This window comes from Halictus rubicundus, chromosome 1, assembly GCF_050948215.1.
Source record: "Halictus rubicundus isolate RS-2024b chromosome 1, iyHalRubi1_principal, whole genome shotgun sequence".
In the NCBI taxonomy this organism is placed as follows: Eukaryota; Metazoa; Arthropoda; class Insecta; order Hymenoptera; family Halictidae; genus Halictus; species Halictus rubicundus.
Genome location: NC_135149.1, coordinates 4,872,644 through 4,897,212, shown reverse-complemented (window position 1 = coordinate 4,897,212; position 24,569 = coordinate 4,872,644). Strand labels below are relative to the sequence as shown.

General features: G+C 36.2%; 2 long non-coding RNA genes across 2 annotated transcripts in view; one reads left to right on the top strand and one right to left on the bottom strand.

Moving 5' to 3' along the window:
• The window catches only part of LOC143353605 (uncharacterized), a 166,081-nt gene that overhangs the window by 86,371 nt on the left and 55,141 nt on the right, over positions 1–24,569 (top strand). The gene's annotated exons all lie outside the window — the stretch shown is intronic.
• LOC143353265 (uncharacterized) lies at positions 8,907–12,204 on the bottom strand. Its single transcript, XR_013082099.1, has 2 exons — positions 9,695–12,204; positions 8,907–9,637 (listed from the first exon to the last, which is right to left on the bottom strand). It is a non-coding gene; the product is annotated as an uncharacterized LOC143353265 (long non-coding RNA).

Sequence of the window (24,569 nt, the reverse complement as noted above, 5' to 3'; positions counted from 1 at the left end):
GTAATTGGAGTATTGCCAAATGTTCAGCGCAATTCTAATTATTCCTTACCAATATGTTTGATTTACAAACTTATCTATTCGATTCTATTCTCTTATTTATTTGATAAGGGCCCTTAATGGATTGTATTTACATCATTTTCTCAACATGTTATTCAACACATGCATTCTTTTCTATCAAAAAAGTAACTTCAAAATATAATATAATGCCGTTTGAAAAAAGTGAAGGTGAACTCAATTTTTCTCGATTTTTCTGGAACTATCTATTTTGTATGCGCGTAGCCGCTGTCACTCGAGTGTTTAGAATATTTATAGTTTTCTTTCGTCCAAATTAACGGAGGATTATTCAAATGTGAAGTATAAAAATACATTTAATTCAAAAATTATATAAAACTGCTTCAGTCTCCATTTACTTCTTACAGAATTCCAGCCGCCTTTCTGGATGTCATGAATATAAAAACTAGTTTGAAATTTATATAACGCCAATGACTTTAATCGTCTGGTAACATATATAAATACATATGTATACATACATATACATACGTTGTATATGAAATATGTACGAATTGTTGAGTATTATCAATTAGGAATTTCATAAATCTATTTAATCTCGTATCTATGGGGATTATTCAAAACCAAATGAAAATATTATCATTCAGTTAGTTTTTGCTATTTAATTTAGCAGTGGGAACATTATAGGGAGCATCAAAAAATTAAAAACTACTAGAAGATTTTCTAGAAGGTTTTTAAATCATGATGCACAATGAACACGGTATTAATTGTAAGAATTAGTTACCAATAACATTACATGTAAATACATATAAATCTTGACATATGGAAATCTACTTGAGCAACAATTGTGTGTTTTCAGTGCACCCGTTGCGACGTTGCATATGTTAAAAATGGTAACATAAAAATTGACTTGATGATGTCTCGTAAATACTAAACGTTTTATTCTCATTTAACCCTGCCGAAGGGCTGAAGTTCACAGATAGGATAAAAGGGTCGTTCGATAAGATATCTTTAAATCGTTTTTATCGTGTAAGAGTGAGGACAGGAATGGTTTCCTGCTGAAGGAACAACGCAGTTGGAGAGAAACTCGCGAAGCAGCGAGACCCCTCTTTGTGCCTCGTTTCATATTCTCAGTTCTTGCTCGTTAGTTTCCATACAACAAAAGTATAGCACGAGTCCTTGGCAGGTCAATGAAAGCCGTGGCCACGAAGGGGCGTTGTATTTCGAGCGCGATGCCGTTTCTGATTCAACTGTGTTTTCCGCTAACACATCGGGCCTGACTTAATTCTATAATTGCCCGGTTGATTTATTTCGGGACTCTACATATGTCGTAGTGTGCACCGCGTTGGTCCAACATTACGATGTCTTGTATCTAGAATATCGATGTCACCAGACCGTTACGATATCGTAATTCAACTGACGCATGATATTTTTCTAATTGAACTATGGTTGGTTTCTATGAATTTTTCTAAAGCATTGTACCCAAATTGAAACAAAATACGTGTATGTACATACAGTGGCGGACGAAAGAAAGTTTAAAATTGGAATAATATGTATACGAGCATCAATAATTTTAGCACCAGATGGTTTGTCAAATGTTGATAACATTCATCTAATCCGGGGCATCCTCGCCACACTATACGACGTCAAACTTCTTTTGTTTATTCATCTGTTTTCATATAATGCGTTAAAAATCTATCACAGCGGACAAGAGTAAGTTCAAAGTCTTTTGCATTGTAATAATATTAACAATTGCAAAATTCTTTCTCATTAAATGTAGAAAAGTTTTTCTCCCGTGAGAAAATAAACTTGCAATATTTTAATGCTTGTCCATATAAAACAGTGCTGGGTATCACAGTATTTGAAATAGAAAATATAAATATTTTTAGCAATTATTTCCTCAATTGTGTTAAAATGTTTAATATGAATTAATTATTCAATTTCTTATTACTAAAAATACTATATGATTTTACAAGTACATATACATATAGAATATATTTCAATTATGTATTTTTCGGCATAATAGTTATTTGAAATAATTATTCAAATTTTTATTTGAATAATTAAATGTTGTGTATTATTTTCGTATATGAACAAAATCAATCGAAATTGATAATTATGTTGATGTGTCGTACAGTGGATTCAAGAGACTAAAATATGAATTATTTCTAATTCATTCTACAAAGAAAATATTACTTCACTTAAATTAAAAAAAAATGAAGGAATAAAATAAATCTTAACATATTGTCTTACTTAAATAAAAATATTTCAATCACTATTATATTTTCAATACATCTTATTTCAAATGTAAATACCCAACTTTGATAAAGAGTACCTAATCATTCTACATGGAACAAATATAAATTATAGTGTACGCATATGTACTAATTACATATATTATTATTTGTAATACTAATTTTATTTATATTATTTGTTATTAATATAATGGTACATAATTCAATGAGCTTGTGTGATTTATAGAGCTGCCACATAATTTGGAGACTACCTAATTTTATACGACTCTCGTGGCCATGAAAAATACGGTAAAGTAAAATAGAAACTTGAACATAAAATACTAACGTCTTTCCTAATTTCTAATTAATCTATAACTGTATAAGGCACTTTGTTAACTCTGATATTTCCTAAGAACGTTACAGAAAATTAGTTTAGACAAACATTACATGGTGTACAAAGAAAAATATAGTGCAGAGATAGTGGAAGATATCTATTCTTTTTCCTTTCTTGCGTTTTGCAGTTTCAAAGTCATCTTCAGTCTCGTATATGAAAATCAAATCTTTTTTACGATATTTGTGGACAATGTTACAATAAATGATATACAACCAACATGATTGTTAAGCGACTTTTAAAAAAATGCTATTCACTAACTTACGTGTCAAAGTGTAACATTTTGCAAAACAACACAAAAGACAAGTTAATTATGTAGGATTAAAAGTATTATAAAGAGAATCTTAGTAAAAATTGTATTAAGTAAACAAATTTAATTGTAGAATATTTTGTAGTTTAACTTACTATTTTTATACCACATTTTGATCAGTTTTCATTTTTTTCACATTGTTTGTAACATATTTTTATGTTTATTTTGAGTAGCTCATGCTACGCAGACACTTAATGAACCAATAAATACTGGAAGTAACGTTTGCATTATCATTCCCGGCGTGTCGAGGACGATCAATTTTCTCGCTGAGTATGTTGATTAGGAGATTTCAGGTCGAAAAATCAGGAAATATTGAAACGCGCACGCCTAAGTCAATCGGCAATGGCGTCTGTTACAGGAAAGAACTTCATTGCGGCTCAAATCAGTCTATCAAGGACTTCGTTCTGCTTAAGTTGCACATAAATTGTATACATATGAAAACGTGTGTGTAAACGTGAACGCGGGTAAGCGAGGTTTCGCATGTGTAACGCAAGTAAACTACGCGGATCTGACACAGAGCGTCCTTGTCGCATTTCGAGTGTTTTTACATGACACCTACCTAAATATAAGGCCGACGAATGGCACCATTGACACCATCAAACTAAAGGTCAACAACAGATTTCGTTGTTTGCGAGCAATGTTGGTAAGTTCGAAATGAAACGAAGGTCTCCCTGTGATCGAACCGTTTAATATTAATGTCGCATTTACACACAGTATGTAGGTGTCTCTTTGTGTTACCGGTTTATTGTTGACCATACTGATCTATGCATAATATTTTTGTGCGAGATAACAACCAGATTTTTTAAAATGACGAATCACTCGATTGTGTAAGGCAACGCAAATGATTGCCGCACGTTTCTCTTATTTTTTATTGGAAATATGCACCTCGCATGGTCTATATTTCTTAGACAATGTCCCTTAAGAATTTAGAAACTACATAATACCTAAGCTACATATGAGCCCCCTAGTTGACAGGTGGCATATGTCCAAAATTCGAAAAAAGTTGTTTGCTATTGAAATACATTCTTCAAAAAAAAAAAAAAATTAAAGAATTACCTCTACGAAACCGAGAAATTGGATCAATTTCAAGTGATCATAACTTCGGCAAAAATGGTTGTATCGGTATCGTTAAAAAATCATTTGGAAGCTTAAAGTCTCTACTTTCAGATGCTTTTTCAAATTTTCAGCTACGTTGCTTTTTAACACAGTTATAGCGTAATTGGAGACTTTGACAGTTACAAAAAATTCTGTTCAACTTCCAGACGTGACATGGGGAGAGATACATTTTTTTGATAAATCGCGGTACCATCGTTTGAAAGCGCCTGCTTTCCTGTGCAAGAAACCCGGTTGTCGAACATAGTGCGATTTTTTTTGTTCGAGTTATGCAACATTGAAGCAAAAATAGACTTTTTAACTTTAACTGTCTGTAGAAAGCGAAACAATCATCGTAGAACCTTGTGCAAAAAAGGAATAGAAAGAGCATTTCTTTCTCTTGAAGGCACTTCTTTTGTTTTGTTTTTTTGCAATTTAATTTAAATTTCTATATACCAGGTCTTTCTGAAAATATGCTTAAAACTTGCATAATTTCCATTTTTCATTCAACAATGCCCACATCTTAACGCCGCGACAATTTTTCACCTATGACAAATGTGTTTAAAGTTACCGGTTCGCATAAGCGTGCACTCTCATTCGCATCCGCACCTACCGACGCAAGTGACGAAAACAGCCGAAGATGAACCGAGGTACGCGTAATAATGTAATAATGAAAGAAAAAAGGAAAAAAATTCATACTATCGAAAGGAAATTAACATTACGCTTGCATAAACAAAATAAATCACGCAGAGAAATTCGAGACATTATTGGACGAAGTTACTGCCCAGTGTGTAATAGAACGATTTCAAAATCAAGAAAGCTTACAAAACAAGTATATGACGACGTAATAAATTAACTAATTGGGAAGAAAGAAAAATACTATGAATTATTAGAAGAATACAAAAGATTACATCAACAGTTATTGCAGCTCAACTTCAGAATTAATTAAATAAAGAAATGCACTCTAAAACCGTAATAAGAGTTACACAGAGAAATATTGAGTTTTGAAAATATATTCATTTTCGGATGAAAACAAATTTAATATATACAAGTCAAATGAAAAAATTAGAGTGTGGAGAGAAAAAAACACTGAGATGGAAACGAAAAATTTGTAGGACATTTATAAAACATGGGGACGGTGGAGTTACGGCAGCACAAGATGTAGGAGAATTCGAATTTATTGAGAACGCAATGAATAAAATAGATTACTTGAACAGTTTGTAAAGAAATCTACTGAAAAATTAAATTTAAATAGGCAATTTGATTTTCAATATGACCGAAACCCAAAATATATGGCCGAAATAGTCCGTTTATGGATTATAAGGAACTTGCCACATACGTACTTTACTCCTCCGTAGTCCCTGGACCTTAACCCCATAGGACATGCATGGGATGAATTAGATAAACGAAAAAGAAAATATGACATAATTGGTAAGAAGCAATTGAAAGGTGTATTGCAAAAAGAATGAAGTAGAAGAGAGCCCGACATTACACAAAAATTAATATTTTCTATGCAAAATAGATTAAAAGAAGTTTTATAAAACAAAGGCTACCCAACACAATGTTAAATTATAAATTTCAGACAAAATTTATAAAAGATTTGTAAACGTGCTCACAATTCAGTCTTGTCAAATTTAATGGGTCCGACTTAGTTTTATAAATTCAATATTTATTTTTTACATTGTAAGAATAATTTTATTAGAATCTAAGACCGTGAGCAACAAAAATAGATTACGTAATAAATATTTGAGAATTTATATCTTTTGCAGTTATTTTTTGAACGAGTGTGGGCTCACAATTTTGTCCGGTGGTGTACAGTAACAGTGGAATCGCGTATTAACACAGGACCGGCGTACAATCTGTTAAATTCAAATCGCAAAAAACTTATGAAAACTTATGAGTATCATACTGGAATATTTAGTTGCCGCGAAATTTTAGAATAGGGTAAATGTGTCTTCCTGCGCATCTACTCAGTAGATTACTCTTTCTAAAAATAAATTGTGTAAAAATATGACATTTACTAACAAACTCTTAGACATTTGAATGGGTACAACGGTCTGCTTATTCCTTACTTGCAATACACACATAGCGTCATGTCCTCATATAAAAAATGTTTAAAATAATATATTAATGGTGAGAACGTTTAAGATAGCTGACTATTGGAACAATTTTCCTATCTAATTCCCGAAAAAAGAAGAAATTTAGAATTTGTAATTACCACAACAGAAATCACTGTACGGACAGATTATTTACGTCATTTTTTAAATCAGTTGCTCGTACACCCAAAAAACATTGTGAAATTTTATTCACTTAAAAATTAAAAATCTATAAATATTCTAACGCAATCCTAATTTAGTTTCGTATGAACAATAATCATGCTCGCAATTGTATAATGATTTTGCGAAACATCGCGTTTAATATTACACAAGTAAGTCTTAGAAAATTTAGTTCATTCAACATTTATGATTCTTCATATGAGAGAAACGATGATATTCGTAATTGCTATGAGCCTGAAATTAATTAAACATTTCACAATTTATTTCAAAACAATATCAATCTTCCTCGATACAGTTTCACATTTATTACTTATTGGAGGAGCCTGGTGTCTCATGAAACAAAAAGCTGCCGAACTTCATCGTTTACATGACTTTCAAAAAGTTGTGTTTTCATACTGTATGAAATAATGGAGTTGTTCGATCTGTCACCACACCATTATTCATATTCAGTATTAATCTCTATCGAAATGAAACATGACGTAATGTGTTGCGAGGAAAAGACTTTACCGCACGGAACTGGAGAGGAAACTACACTTTTCTTATAGTCAATGTTAACAATGTATATTCTATAAGTAATTATCAATAGTTTAACAGTGATACTTTTTACGATATATAAGGTATAACAGTTCTCTTCTTTAAGCCTGGGGATACTACGTACGACCACGTTATTACAACAAGCGTACGAATCACATCGGCTTGGTTCGGTAACTTTCGGGTTGCTTCGGCATCCCTCTCATGCATGCACACAGAGATTACTTTCTTTACATAATGCAATAATAAAATTTCATCTAAATTCTCATATTATTAATAGTTATATATTAAATAATTATTATTAGCATAAATTTGAGTGACTAGTTCACTTAAGGATTACACAACAATATAAAAGTAATAATTCCATACTTATAAATATTTGCGTTTGAACGTAACTAACACTAAGTAAATTATAATGAATTATTATTAATTCGAAAACGATATCCATTAAGCAAATGTTTTCGAGTACATCATAAAAATCTATGAAAGTGTAAAAATGAATACAGAATGTTGAAATGGTTAGGAAGGCATTGGAAGCTTTAGAAGAATTAACGAACATTTTTATTATATTCATCTTACTAAAACTAATAAAAGAAGAAAGATATTTTTATCTAATTCCTGTTTCTCGGACTTGATCAAGACAATTTTTATTTTGCATAGAGATGCGCAACATACCAACAATCACAATAACCACACATGCGTCATTGAATTAAAAAATAAGAAAACTATAATTTCCTGTTTTTTTTTTTGTGACATTGTTCACATCAATCTAAAAAATCTAATAATAAAAACTTAAGTTTATTATATCTATTTCAACGTAGAACATTCACCAGTTTGACATAAATGGCTCCTTACAACCATGCATATAACATAACGATTTACAAATAATATGTATTGTCCAATCTTGTATTGTTATCCAAAAGTTTCTTTTTAGTAGCCAACTTTTCGGGTTTTAATTTTTGGATAGAAATTTTAATTCTAGGTCGAGTCAAATGTACAGCTGCGCTTTCTGACAGAGGGACATTCTGTTATCGATACTCTTATCATCTCTCTGTCTTATCGTGTATTGTTTAATACGGTAAGCCTCATTATCTCGTTATTATGTCGGAAAGAGAACGAGAACGTATGAAGTTGACACGACTTGCTTTTTATTGTCGTACTTCTTCTACCATCGTTAGTTCGTTGTAATCATGGTAATTTGAGGGAGCACCAAGCTAGATACAAACGATACGACGTTTCTGTCGCGCCAGGTTCTCGTCCTCAACGACCTACAATATTTATTCACGGAAAGGGCAAACAATTTAGAACCGAGTGCATTTTATTTTATTAAATTTCATGCTTGTGAATTCCATTGATAAAGATCATAACACATTTGTACTATAGAACTGCGTACATTAAATTTTATTATTAAAATTATGAAAATCTATTTAAAAATAACAAAATCTATAATACGACAAATAATAACTAAACTTGAATAAAAATATGAAAATAAGAAAATAAGAAAATAGTTATTAATTGTTTTACACACAAAAGGAAAATTATTTTTAAAATAATTATTACAAGATTATTATAAGAAAATAATTATTACAAGATTATTATAAGAAAATAATTATTATAAAATAATTATTATAAGATATTATTATAAGATTATTATTAAAATATAATTGTGCAATGAATATACAATAATTCTTGTTAAATAATTGCATAAATATAAACTGGAAATTATAATAACATGTATAATATACTAATAATAATAGTGTATATTTTCCCACAGTTTTCTTTACTCTAAGTTAATTGTTCTACATTTCATGTATTTTTAGGAGTATCACCAAATGGACGATTGACAAATAATTAAACGACACATGCGGCACACTGATGGACAATTTTTTGCTGTCTTGCGAATCGTATTATTCCGTATACCTAGTTCGATTCGCCATCCGTAATCTTAAAAAAGTTTTAAATTTTTTGACAATCCAATAACAATTAAAAGATTAGCATATTTAGAATACGTGTGATCTTGTAATCCTTTATAAACGACTACGCGAATGTCAAACATCTGTTGGATTCCGGGTTGTGAAATCTCGAGGTTTCTTCAACTGTGGGTTTACACAAAATGTCTAATACAAATGATGGTCTTATCAAAATAGCCTGGTCAGAAAAGTCAGGTCGAAATGAAAGTCTAGATTTTCAGAATATATAACATACACATTGTTACAAGAGAGAGGGAAATTCGGGTACGGTGTGAAAGAGAAAGTGGTTGACGTGGAGGGAAATGGCCAAATATCTGGAAGAGTGACGTAGAAGGAGCTGAAGAGTAGAATTGCACGCCTGGGCAATTGGTGCTCCGAGAGTCGATGATATCGGCTATCCCCACTATCACACTCCGGCCTTACTTGCCTTACGGCAGTGCTGGGCACGGTTGGGGCCCCTCAAACACTTGCTTCCCCCATCAACCTCTCTTTCACGCAGCACGCACTTTCGTCGCGTTCGCTGGTGTCTCGTGACTTCGTTATCCACAGTAACGGCGCTTACTGTAAGGAGACAGTGGGCGCTATGGTGGGGATGATTTGAGCTCGTATTCCCCTCTGGTGCTGGTGCGAGTTGGCCAGTTGGGGCAGACCAGGCGGGCGACCGGAGCGCGATACTAGGAGCAACCGATTCTACGTCATCGACTCTCGGAACATCAATTGTCTAACCGTGGGTTAAGGGTTGATTTGGTTTAGGGATTAATTTGTTTTGGACCCTCTACTAACTAATCATGGTGAGTTGGAGTTGACGTGACTTAGCGTGACACCTCTTTCCATTAAGATTGAAGACGGCGACGAAGGAAGGAGTCTTCAATGCGATTTACGTACATACATGTGGGGAATACTAAAACTAACGGAATATGAAATAGTAATTAATCTATGAGTATGGAAAGAAAGAACAATGAAATATGAAAATATAAATATGATGATATAAGTGTACGAATTAATCTAAAAATATAAATATAAATATAAGTGTATGAGTTAATTATATGGATGTGTAAAATATAAATAACATTAAATATAGTTTGAATCGAGTAGAAAATGTAGAAATATATGAATATCAGGTATAGATACTCGAAGTGGCATCGGCATGTGTCTGTCACATATTTGTGGTACTTCGGTGTGATGAAATTCTTCTGCGATTTCTTGCTATTTGGGCATCTCTTTCGGCTGCTTCTTCTTCTTCTTCCCGAACAGTAAGGTCTTGGTTTATTATTTGGTCAAATTCGCTTAATTTCTTGTTTGCATATCTTAACTCCGAGAGGCCTATATTCAAAGTTAATTTAAATGGCGTTAATTGGATTGGGGGTGTCTTATTAAATCTCCGTGTGAGGAGGCAGCAATCATCGGTAGTGATGTCAAGTCTTGGAACGTAGTTTGATATGTTCCGACTTATGCTGCTAGACGTCTCCAATACAAAGAGGTCCGTATATCCCTTGCAGCATGGATCAAATTGCAGAATTCCAGTTTAATGTAAAACGACATGCGATTCAGGTGACTCTTGCAGATGAGTGTCACCGTGATATGCTTTTGGAGTACATATATCCATTGATTATTGTTTATATATTCTCAGGTCTCCTCCTCGGCTTTGAAAGTTTTCGTTCTGTAGTATTCTGGTATGCTAGTGGTTTGTGGAAGCAAACTGTTGTTGGAAAATGAAATGTTGTTCGAAATATTCCGTACAACTTGACAGATCTTTGATAAAGGTGGAATAGGTTCGATGTAGGAAAAGATACTCCTGGAATTGTGTTTCATTGGAAGGGAGATCAATTTGTATAGATTTAAGGTGTTCTTGTTAGTTAATGGAATTTTTATGGCGAAAATAACTATTTCATCAGTTGATATAACTCAGTGCTGGGCACGGTTGTGGCCCCTCAAACGCTAGCTTCCCTCACCAACCTCTCTTTTATGCAGCACACACCTTTGTCGCGTTCGCTGGTGTATCGCGTCTTCGTTGTCTCACGGCAGGCCTGTCTAACATCTTCTCCATCGCTACACACGTTCCCCAGCATCAATCTGTCCGTTCTCCTACTACTTAAGACACCACCCCAAACTCCTTCTTAATCTAATTAGACTCCGGATCTTTATGCAAAATAAAAAGTTTGTGCATTAATTGCAAGACACAGGAGTTAACCATAAATTGATGTTTTTCACTAATAATTTTAACGTAGTGAAAATAATATATTGATACTCTTCAAAGTCTTCTAATCTTTCCACTGTTTTAAATTGCACCTACTCACTTTTGTCATAAATGCATAAAATCCGGAGTCTAGTTATAATACACGATAGGAATAGGTCCGTGATAGAAACAAATGCCATGCGTTTCTGATGATACGACCGTGTCAAATAGTGAGGGAACGTCACTTCCCCTTAGCGGAATGAAGAAGTAGGAGAACGGTCCAAATGTGGCTCGCGGATCGCGAGTTAAACTGACCTGCTCCAGCGGTAACAGCGCTTACTGAAAGGAGACAGTGGGTGCTATGGTGGGGACGGTTTTGCCTTAATTGAGGCAAACGTGCCCAGCACTGATATAACTTGTAGTTCCAGGATTTTGTAACACAAGTGAATTTTTCTATTGTTAATTGAATGGGCAATTCGTGCCGTCCTTCTTTGGTGTAAGGATTCTAGGTGATAGAATGCCGTGCCTACCCCGATTTATCGAATTAATACAGTCGTTTGACAGTCTGGTAATAAACAATGATAAAGTCATTATCTGTTGAGTAACAGCACCTTGTAGTTTTAGTTTGTCTAAAATATGGTTTGTTTCTGCTGACAGTTTGCTAATTAACTCCATCTTTTTGTTTAATTGGTTTTCGTTAAGTTTTAAGGAAGCTACTAGAGTTATTGACATTTTTTATCGTACTTGAAATCACTTGTATTTGAGTTTTTAGGAGAGCTGCTTCTGTCTGTTGACACTCAGCAAGGTATAAATACCATCTGTGTAGTATTGTGCATCGTCTGCGTTTGGAGTACTAAACAACCAATTAAGAGCCTATGATACGCCATTAATTAGTTCACGACGTTTGCGCGGTTGTTTATTTTGGCCTGATATATTGGTCCTTTACAATTTTCATTGTCTGTTCACAATGAAAACTTGCACTAACCATTTTTTGGTGATTGCTTTGATGTTAACGTACAGAGATTTTGTGACTAGATAAGGATAGCCTTTAGTGGTTTGCCTGGTGGTTTTACCTTTTCAAAGGCAATAAACATAGGTGTAATCAAATTTAATTCATTGGATGATGGTAAATAAACTTTAAATCCAAATAACAGTTCGTACTGTGTAAAGTTGATTGTTTTATGCTGTGAAGTATTATAACTAAACATGGCAAAAGACCAGAGTTGGGCAGTATCCGATGAAAAATTTATTTGAAGCGCCTTCGGATACAAATTCTCTGTTCTTTTGTTTCTATTCGAAGTCGGATGAATCGCGAGCAGTTATTTGTATCTTTATTCGACGAGCGTCTGGTTTCGAGATTTGTATTCGATGTGCCTCCGGATGATTTTCTGGCTACGTCAGGATTTATTCGGATGGTCGATTGCAACGCCCCCATTTATTCGACGGATTTATTTGTAGATACTCGGCGTCCGCCGACCATCCGAACGATTTTAGGCGTCGAATAAAAATTAATTTCAGAATGTATTCGAAGGCAGATGTCGCGGCGAAATTTATTCGTAACTTTTATTCGATATCCGAAGCTCGATGTGGCCAGACGATTTATTTGAGGATTTATTCGGGACGAGTATTTGGCAGAGATGAAAATGAAATGTATCTTTTATTCGAAATTGTATTCGATGGTCGGATGGCCGACTTTTTTATCCGACGTTGCCAAGCCATAATACGTAAATACGTACCACGGTACAGTGACTACCATTAATAATCGAACACTTTTTATCGTTTAAACTTTTAACGCTTGTTTACATAAATAAATTTTGATTATTTAAACAATTGTTTAAACAAATAAATTTTTGTTATTGAAACAAATGTTTACACCAGTACATTTTTACTAGTTAAACGCTAGCTTACACAAATAAATTTGTATTATTTAAACAATTGTTTAAACAAATAAATTTTTATTATTGAAACAAATGTTTACACCAGTACATTTTTACTAGTTAAACGCTAGCTTACACAAATAAATTTGTATTATTTAAACAATTGTTTAAACAAATAAATTTTTATTATTGAAACAAATGTTTACACCAGTACATTTTTACTAGTTAAACGCTAGTCTTCACAATTAAATTTTTATTATTTAAACGATTGTTTAAACAAATAAATTTTTATTATTAAAACAAATGTTTGAACCAGTACATTTGTATTATTGAAACAAATGATTAAACCAGTACATTTTTATTACTTAAAATATTGTTTAAACAAACACATTTTTATTACTTAAACAATTTACGTCACGTTTTGCAGTGAGTAAAACTCTTTATAAGAAAAGGAAATGTCATTGGGTTTCACCATTGGTACTCTGCTGGATGTTAAGTTATTAAGGGCCAGTTTTCCCAGGTGGCCTTGAACAGTCGATAGTACCGCTATAACGGCCACTAGAAGAAGCTAAATAGTAACATTTTCGTCCAGTATGGGGAGCTGGGTGCACTTTCCACATTCAGTGTCGAGTGGCATTTTCCGAGTATCCTCTCTGATTCGGTCGCATGATCTCTGACAATAGAGGCGATCTGAGCATGCGTGGTCGACATCATAAACGACGGCGCTGCCGTAGCTTCGTTCGAACAACCGTGTCGCGGCACACTCACACACCACCAAGTCGGCGTGTACGTGTACCGATGAGACTAGCAAGGGTCCGGGATGCCGCGAATCATTCCTCGATAATGCAAAGATGGGGCTTATCAGTAGTCAAAAGCGCTAGATAAAAGATAAATCTAGAGCGCTCGCCATCAAACAGGTCCGACTCTTGCATTTTCGAGCAATATTTTGCATTATTCGGTCGCATGGTGCCTGCCGTAGCTTCGTTCGAACAGCAGTGCCTCGGCACACTCACACACCGCCAGGTCGACGTGTACGTGTACCGATGAGAATAGCAAGGGTCCGGGATGCCGCGAATCATTCCTCGATAATGCAAAGATGGGGCTTATCAGTAGTCAAAAGCGCTAGATAAAAGATAAATCTAGAGCGCTCGCCATCAAACAGGTCCGACTCTTGCATTTTCGAGCAACATTTTGCATTATTCGGTCGCATGATGCCTGTCAGAGAGGCGATCTGAGCACGCGTGGCCGACATCGTAAACGACGGCGCTGCCGTAGCTTCGTTCGAACAGCCGTGCCTCGGCACACTCACACACCGCCAGATCGACGTGTACGTGTACCGATGAGAATAGCAAGGGTCCGGGATGCCGCGAATTATTCCTCGATAATGCAAAGATGGGGCTTATCAGTAGTCAAAAGCGCTAGATAAAAGATAAATCTAGAGCGCTTGCCATCAAACAGGTCCGACTCTTGCATTTTCGAGCAATATTTTGCATTATTCGGTCGCATGGTGCCTGCCGTAGCTTCGTTCGAACAGCTGTGCCTCGGCACACTCACACACCGCCAGGTCGGCGCGTACGTGTACCTACGAGAATAGCAAGGGTCCGGGATGCCGCGAATCATTCCTCGATAATGCAAAGATGGGGCTTATCAGTAGTCAAAAGCGCTAGATAAAAGATAAATCTAGAGCGCTCGCCATCAAACAGGTCCGACTCTCGCATTTTCGAGCAATATTTTGCATTATTCGGTCGCATGGTGCCTGCCGTAGCTTCGTTCGAACAGCTGTGCCTCGGCACACACACACACCGGTAGGTCGGCGTAACGTGTACCTACGAGAATAGCTAGGGTCCAGGATGCCGCGAATCAATCCTCGATAATGCAAAATGGCAGAGTTGGGCAAAATATTTATCTAAATAAAAATTTCGAATAACTAGTAAAAGATAAAAGATAATTTTTATTCCTTATTCGAAGGTTCAAGTAAAGAAAGTATCTTTATTTGATGTGTATCGAATAATTTTATTCGACGAGAATTTATCCGACGAAAAAAGATAATTTTTTTTATTCGAAGCGGATTTATTCAAACTTCGAATAATTTTTTCATCTTTTATCTTTATTTTCTATTCGAAGGCTTCTAATAAATCTTCGAATTATTTTTACCGAGCGCCGAGCTTCAAAGACCCAGCGACGACAGACGACATACAATGTAAGCGGATGGAGAATCGCGCAAGTATGAAAGTTTAAACTTTTAGATTTTTCAATATATCCTCATGAAATTGTGACGAGCGAATGGAGGGGATTTTCCTGATGAAAATAAGTTCAAATTCGAGTGTAATCGAACAAGTTTCATTGATACGTAATGTTACGATAAAAATTACAATCTCATTAAAGACAGTCCAAATGATGTCGTGTTTGGACTCATTTTCATCGGGATAAGCTCTACAATTCATTCGTATAAACAATATTGTTCTGATTAAAAATGTAAAAACATAAATTGCCAATAATGCTCGATTCTCCATCTGCTTACATTGTAGGCCGTAGGTCGGTCGCTGGTCTTTGAAGTCCGGAGCTCGTAGAGTCGCGAGATATCGGTGTGAAACAACTACCAATACAATTGCAAAACTTGTTTATTTTTCATTATTTTTTTATGGGACTTGCGCCAACAAATTCGTGGCATTCTTCTGATTAAAATGACACTAAACGCGGTACAAATTGGACTGTGTTTAATATTTTTAATTGTAGATATATTCGAAGGCTTCGAATAAATCTTCGGCTAACTTTTGCCAGCTCGACGAATAAACCGGTCGGACCGGAGGACCGAGAGCGCCGAACGTCGAAGACCCAGCCACTGCCAAACAGCCTACAATGTAAGCAGATGGAGAATCGAGCATTATTGGCAATTTATGCTTTTACATTTTTAATCAGAACAATATTGTTTATACGAATGAGTTGTAGAGCTTGTTCCGATCAAAATGAGTGCAAACACGACATCATTTGGACTGTCTTTAATTAGATTGTAATTTTTATTGTAACATTACGTATCAGTGAAACTTGTTCGATTACACTCGAATTTGACCTTATTTTCATCAGGAACATCCCCTCCATTCGCTCGTCACAATTTCATGAGGATATATTGAAAAATCTAAAAGTTTAAACTTTCATATGTGCGCGATTCTCCATCCGCTTACATTGTATGTCGTCTGTCGTCGCTGGGTCTTTGAAGCTCCGCGCTCGGTAAAAGTAATTTGAAGATTTATTAGAAGCCTTCGAATAGAAAATACAGATAAAAGATGAAAAAATTATTCGAAGTTTGAATAAATCCGCTTCGAATAAAAAAAATTATCTTTTTTCGTCGAATAAAATTATTCGATACACATCAAATAAAGATACTTTCTTTACTGGAACTTTCGAATAAGGAATAAAAATTTTTTTATCTTTTACTAGTTATTCGAAATTTTTATTTAGATAAATATTTTGCCCAACTCTGCCATTTTGCATTATCGAGCAATGAATCGCGGCATCCCGGACCCTTGTGATTCTCGTAGGTACACGTACACGCCGACCTGGCGGTGTGTGAGTGTGCCGAGGCACGGCTGTTCGAACGAAGCTACGGCAGGCACCATGCGACCGAATAATGCAAAATGTTGCTCGAAAATGCAAGAGTCGAACCTGTTTGATGGCGAGCGCTCTAGATTTATCTTTTATCTAGCGCTTTTGACTACTGATAAGCCCCATCTTTGCATTATCGAGGAATGATTTGCGGCATCCCGGACCCTTGCTATTCTCATCGGTACACGTACACGTCGACCTGGCGGTGTGTGAGTGTGCCGAGGCACTGCTGTTCGAACGAAGCTACGGCAGCGCCGTTGTTTACGTTGTCGGCCACGCGTGCTCAGATCGCCTCTCTGACAGGCATCATGCGACCGAATAATGCAAAATGTTGCTCGAAAATGCAAGAGTCGGACCTGTTTGATGGCGAGCGCTCTAGATTTATCTTTTATCTAGCGCTTTTGACTACTGATAAGCCCCATCTTTGCATTATCGAGCAATGATTCGCGGCATCCCGGACCCTTGCTATTCTCGTAGGTACACGTACACGCCGACCTAGCGGTGTGTGAGTGTGCCGAGGCACGACTGTTCGAACGAAGCTACGGTAGGCACCATGCGACCGAATAATGCAAAATGTTGCTCGAAAATGCAAGAGTCGAACCTGTTTGATGGCGAGCGCTCTAGATTTATCTTTTATCTAGCGGTTTTGACTACTGATAAGCCCCATCTTTGCATTATCGAGAAATGATTCGCGGCATCCCGGACCCTTGCTATTCTCATCGGTACACGTACACGCCGACCTAGCGGTGTGTGAGTGTGCCGAGGCACGGCTGTTCGAACGAAGCTACGGCAGGCACCATGCGACCGAGTAATGCAAAATGTTGCTCGAAAATGCAAGAGTCGGACCTGTTTGATGGCGAGCGCTCTAGATTTAACTTTTATCTAGCGCTTTTGACTACTGATAAGCCCCATCTTTGCATTATCGAGGAATGATTCGCGGCATCCCGGACACTTGCTATTCTCATCGGTACACGTACACGTCGACCTGGCGGTGTGTGAGTGTGCCGCACGACTCTCATTCGAGCATAGTGACTGCTGACGACGACAATGATCGGAAAGAGAATACAGCGCTCGTAGCGAAAAATGCCGGAACTATATTTGAGCAAAATAATAGCTGTGGGATGGTTTTTCGGGGGCGGCAAATCCTTTGTTTAATACGTAATTATACAATATAATAGGCGTTGCATTGACATTGTATATGTCACCGCTAGAGCGCTCGCCGTCAACATTCTCAATAAGAACCCGGTTATTTAAGAAAATGTGTCCTTATATCTACATTCTGCCGAATATTGCAAATTACGCCTAGAAAACGCAAAAGTAGGACCTGTTCGTTCGCGAGCGCTCTAGATTTATCTTTTATCTAACGCTTTTCACCCCTGGAAAGCCCCATCTTTGCATTATCGAACAATGATTTGCCGCCTCCCGAACCCTTGCAATCTTTTTCGTTCTTGCGGATCTAGCGTTGTGTGGGGCATACCATGGCACACGCACACGGCACGTACACGGCACACACACTGTCATTTGAGCTTCTCCTAGCGGCCGTTTGTAGCGTGAAGATCGCTAGGAAGCTTCTCCTAGTTCCTGTTTGGAGCGTGGCGACTCAAGGCCACGTAGGAAAACTGGCCCTTAAGACAATTTTATAAAGAACTCTTTAGATTATGTATTATGTACAGGTACACGTACATATGTAGGCATTGCATGCTATGGCATTTTTCTGTCTACGGTTCTGAATTACCGACTCTGTAGAACATGCTCTGGTACGGCAGCGGACTCTATCGAAATGGAACGGTCAGCTAGTGAAATAAAATTCGTTGATAAACTTCGATGGAAACGTTTCAATACTGGCACCGTCTAACTTATCAGATTTGTGACGTGTTTAGACTTGTTTTCATCAGCAAACTATTTGCAATCGATTAATAATGTTCCCATGGCAGAATTATGAATTGTAACACACATTTTATTGTTATTAATAAGTGATGGTGAAACGCTTACATTGTTGTCTCCAGGCGGCACATGACGCGACGCTCCATATGGTCGTGATTCAGTATCAGAGGCAACATTGTAACCAGTAGCGTATTGGCGTTTACCAACTATATCTAATATTATTTCTTATTAACGTTACCATAATGATATCATTACCTACCGATTGAAAATGTTTTCCTGAACAAAATAAGCCCAAACATGGTACAAATCGAATAATAATATCATCGGGTTGTGCTGCCTTTTTCTAGCGCCTTCGGCCACGCGGCCGTGTTTGCATGCTGTCCTTTTCTATCTACGTTCGCCGCAGTCGAAGCGGCTACAAATATATGCATATATATGTGCAATCACAGGCGACGATATACATATGTTCATGCAGAGTTGGGCAAAAATTTATTTTAAAATTTCGAATACAAATAAATGAAATCTATTTTTTATTCGAACTCGTTTCTCTCGGATACATATTCACCGCAGTCTATCCGTCGGATACTTTTCACGATTTTCATTTGTCGTCCGTGGGTCATCCGAATTGCGGAGCAACGGCTATGCGTATCCGACGCCTCTAGCGGCGAGATTTTTTATTTGAGAGAATGTATCCGAAGATACAGCTGATGAGTTGGAAAGTATCTTTGATTTTTATTCGATAGTTTTTAGCAGCGCCCCCATGTATTCGACGGTCAATTTCGTCAGATACTCGCAACTCAGAATGTATCTTAGATTTTCGACGTACGATTTTTGCGTGGCCCAGAGATTTATTCGGATGGTCGATGTAGGGAAGATGATTTATTCGATTTTTTATTCGAGACGAGCATGAGGAATAAATGAAAATCAAATGTATCTTTTATTCGAAATTGTATTCGAAGTTCGGATAAAAGACCGAGCGACGTTGCCAAATCATAATACTTACGTTGTAATATGCAAGTACGTCCTATGGTATAGTGACTCCCATTAATATTCAAACACTATTTATTAATTAAACGATTGTTTAAACCAATGAATTTGTATTATTTAAACGAATGTTTAAACACATACATGTTCATTATTTAAACGATTGTTTAAGCAAATAGATTTGTATTATTTAAACAGAGGTTTACATAGGTAAATGTTTATTATTTAAATGACTGTTTAATAAATGAATTTTTATTATTTAATCAGATCTTTCAACCGATATATTTTTATTACTTAAACGATTGTTTAAACAAATAAATTTTTATTATTGAAACAAATGTTTAAACCAATACATTTTTACTATTTAAACAATTGTTTCAACAAATAAAATTTTATTATTTAAACAATTGTTTAAACAAATACATTTTTATTACTTAAACGTTTGTTTAAACAAATAAATTTTTATTATTTAAACAATTGTTTAAACAAATAAATTTTTATTATTGAAACAAATGTTTAAACCAATACATTTTTATTACTTACACGGTTGTTTAAACAAATAAATTTTTATTATTGAAACAAATGTTTAAACCAATACATTTTTATTATTTAAACAATTGTTTAAACAAATAAATTTTTATTATTGAAACAAATGTTTAAACCAGTACATTTTGATTACTTAAAATATTGTTTAAACAAACACATTTTTATTACTTAAACAATTTACGTCACCTTTTGCAATGAGTAAAAGTCTTTATAATAAAAGGAAATGTCATTGGGTTTCACCATCGGTACTCTGCTGGATATTAAGGTATTAAGACAATTTTATAAAGAACTCTTTAGATTATGTATTATGTACAGGTATACGTACATAGGCATTGCATGCTATGGAATTTTTCTGTCTACGGTTCTGAATTACAGACTCTGTAGAACATGCAGAAATTTAGAATCAAAGACATCGATGATTTAAATTATCTGGAACAGTACTAAATAAATAACAAGTTAACCATTGAAACAATGAATTAAAAAATTATTACTGAAAATATATATTTATGACGACAATTATCAGTGGACAGGCATAATTTTTTAACGAAGTTTACTGCAAATTTCATGCTGATATCTCTTACGGTTCAACATTTATTGTAAAATGTCACGAAATTTCTCGACCCAGCACAGTGTCCGGCCGTCCAAGGCTGTGTATCGCGATGCAGCATTCGCTTCAGATAATTTTAATTTCGTTAATTTTAAAATGTTCATCTTTTTAAAAAACAGGTCTGTAAAGAGGACACTTGGGGCTATATCCTCATTTTTTTGCAAATTTTTAAAAAGTTCCCTTCTATGAAAAGATTGCATTTGTTGAAAACAACGCACACCTTCGGCCAAAAAGAAAGTAACACATGTTTCGTTCTTCTACTCTCGGAATCATTCGGCAGGGATCGACGTCTGTCGTTGCACACATGAACTGTTCATTTGAAAAGACAAGTATTCGCCCAATCGATTTGATATGGTTTACGTAATGTTTTAGATATTCCTTTAAAGTTAGGTGGGATTTTGTTTTAAATAATTTTGTTAAATCTTTCATTAATTGACACATGAAATCTGCACCTTGATCCGATAATTTGGTTTTAGGGATACCCCAACACGTAATAGTTTTTGTGAATAGTTCAGCTCAAAATTAAACTTGGCTAAAGTTTACTTTCTGAGACCAAAAATTTTTACCCTTCTTTTTATACAATCCTGTATATTTTGACGAGAAAATTCAAAAAATTGAAGTTTTGAAGCGCGGAATTCACTCGTTCCAAAGTTATGCGTGATTAAAGTTGAGCGATTTTAAGCATTTTTGACAGGTAAGGGCGCTGCTATATTGGTATATACTCAGGCATCGTCCAATGAGCGGAACCGCGAGGTTGGTCAGGATTCGGTTCGTGTGGGCCCCGCTTGCATATCTACGTTATCGACAGCATCGTGTGCTTGTGCTGCCATCTAACGGCTCCGTTCGGTAGACGACGCGCGACGTTCAGTACATAATAACATGGCGGCGCCCTTACCTGTCAAAAACGCTTGAAATCGCTCAAATTTACTCGCGTATAACTTTTGCACGAGTAGGTAACTCCGCGCTTTAAAACTTGCATTTTTTAAATTTTCTCATCAAAATCTACAGGATTCTATAAAAAAGTGCCAAATTTTTGGTCCCAGAAGGTGAAGTTTAATAATAAACTTGATTAAATTGGCCTGCATCGCTAAAATGAACTTATTACGAGATTCGGTTAGAGATAACGGTTCTACTATATCCAGAGCTAACCCGTCGAAGAGTTGTTATGATGTGGTGGTGATCTCTATAGGATGTTTTGTGGGCTTGAAATACGTTTTATTAATCTGACAAGATGGGCAAGCCCGGGCGTATGCTTCGACATTCTTTAACTTTAGAACGTTGTCTCTTCACTCCGTAATGTCCCGAAAGTTTACTGTCATGAGATTTTTTTAATATTTCTGTGATTCGTTGACGTGTCTGAGATTCTATTTTGTAATCATCATATATAGTCTGATTTTATTTGTGGGAAAAGTAAATTTTAACAGCTTTGATAGACGTGTTGAATTTATGTTATGGTTTTTTCTCTGGAGGAATCACGATGAATTTTTCATCTTTAACGTGTCTTTTAACATTTATCAAACATTCGAATAAGTTTTTAAAGTTTATTTTATCGAAATATACTTGTGTGGGAAATAATATATAAATAGTTTGATCTTGGGATTCAAGTTTATTGACTCCATTTGTCATGGGTGTTACTTCATAAACATAAAATTTATCTGAGATGTAGTTTGTGCACTGATTTTTTTCATTTCAATCCTGAGACCAAAATAGCAAAATAAGGGACTATAGTTCTGTTCTAAATTATTGAGAGTTCGGGAAAAATAAGCTATAGGAATATTGGAGGATAGGTTTTCTGTCAATTTTACTATCAAAGTAAGGAAGGCTTTTTCTTGTTTGTCTGTCCAAACAAAATTTATGTCCTTTTTTAGGAGTCGTTTTCGCGATCGTAGAAAAATCTTTAACAAATTTCCGGTAGTAGCCTACTAATTGTAAGCCTAAAAACATCTTAATTTCTTTTTGGTTTTTTGGTTTCAATGTGCGTGGAATACAGTCTACTTTATTGGGATTAGGTTCTATGCCTTTATCAGATATTATATGTCCTAGGTAGTCACACGATTTTTTCAGGAATTCGCACTTATCTGACTGTAATTTTAGATTATTCTTCCGCAATCTTGAAAAATATTAACTAATTTCCTATTATGATCATCCAAAGTGGATCCGTATAAAACAACATCGTCTAGATCAGAGCCGGGCAACTTCCTCCTCGCCGTAGCTGCGCGACCCGCATCATTGGTTTGCCGGTTCTCCCAATCTTCAGCACCACTCCTAGCTTGACTTTATCTCCAGAGCCGGGAAACTGGGTCCCACGGGCCGCACGCTACACCTTTCATAGGATACCAGTCGAATGGTAGGAGACGCTGATATGCACGGAGAACAGAGGAAAGGAATAGTGTGCGGCTCATGGGCCGCCAGTTGCCCGGCTCTGGTCGCGTTCAGCTGTCGCCCGTGCGGGCAGAGAATCACTCCTCCTAGGACAACGTTGCATGTCTTCGTCACACGTATTGTCGCTATTGGTCGAAAGCAGTCACGGCAACCAGCAGAAAATTATCCTGAGACTGAGTGATATAGAATGATCGTCGGCCGAACGTGTATAATGGCAATGTGTGCAAGAGACAAGGATTAAGTTGCCCATACGAATGATAATATTTTTCCCGCTGATGTCACATTGCCCGCTGCATTGCCCTCAGCTATGCGCACTCGCATCGGCGGACGCCCTTGTCCGCCAGATGGTTGCTGAACGAAACTGCTTTAGACCAGAGCCGGGCAATTGGTGACCCGTGGACCGCAAACTGTTTCTTTTCCCTGTTCTCAGTGTCTACCAGTGTTTACCACCATTCGACTGGAATCTTATGAAAGAAATAGCGTGCAGCCCACGGAACTCAGTTCTCCGGCTCTGGAGATGAAGTCACGCTAGGAGTGGAGCTGAAGAGTGGGAGATCCAGCAAACTAGTTGTGGGGGTCGCGCAGCGGTGCCGGGGAAGAAGTTGCCCGGCTCTGCTTTAGACCAAAAGGCGCACGTGTGAATTCGTAGTTCCCGAATTGGGTGTGGAAAAAGCTGTTTTAGGAGAGTGGATAGAGTTCATAGGGATTTGATGGAAACCGCTCGCATGATCGAGGGTAGTAAAATATTGTGCGTGACCTAATTGGTCTAAAATATCATCGATATTTGGAAGTTTTCTCGTTTTCGTTTTCGCCACGTTTTCTCATTAAGTTTTGTATAGTCTATTACTATACGCCATCATTTGTAATCTCCGGAAACGTCCAACTTCTTTGGAACAACGCAGAGGGGACTGGACCAAGGGCTAGCTGAAGGTTTTATGATTCCTTAGTTTCACATTTTCTCGATTTGCTTATCAATCTCAGCCTTATGTATTTGTGGGTATCGATAGGTTTTTGCTTGAATTGGAATTTCGTCGGTGGTAGGAATGTTATGGGTAGCCGCTGTTGTTCGACTCAATAAATCAGTGGGCAAATGGAATATATCATTAAAATCTGTACATTATCTAAGATTTTTATTTAACACGCATAATTTTTCTGAAACATTATTTACTGGTCGCATCGATGCTAGACTGTACACCTATGATTCATTTAGAATCTTTGATAGAAGTATTTATAATCGTAAGAACTGTTTTATTTTCATTATTAACCCGGACTATAGCATTCGAAATTAATAGTGTACTGTCAGAATTTAGTTGTTGCGACCATACGATATCCTCGTTAACGTTAGAGGGATTTAATAATTTAATAAGGACAATTGTTTCTGATCGTGGATTAATTCTAACCGTAGAAATATGCTGTTGATATAGTTTTAGAATAAATCTCGAGTTTGATCTCTGTTACACCCTCTGTTGCGATTGGTGCGTTCGGTGACACTCCATTTAATATTACGGGGAGAATTGTTACTAATTACAGGAGTAATTATGCTGGTTGTCTTGATCAAGGAAACGGAGGCTCCGGTATCGATAGAAGTGATTCTGATTAAAAGAACTTTGGTAGTAAGTTTTGTCTGTTTTGGTTAGTGTTAGACCTATTTTTCTTATTGATTCTGTAGTTTGAAGTTCTTAAACTTAAGATTCCAA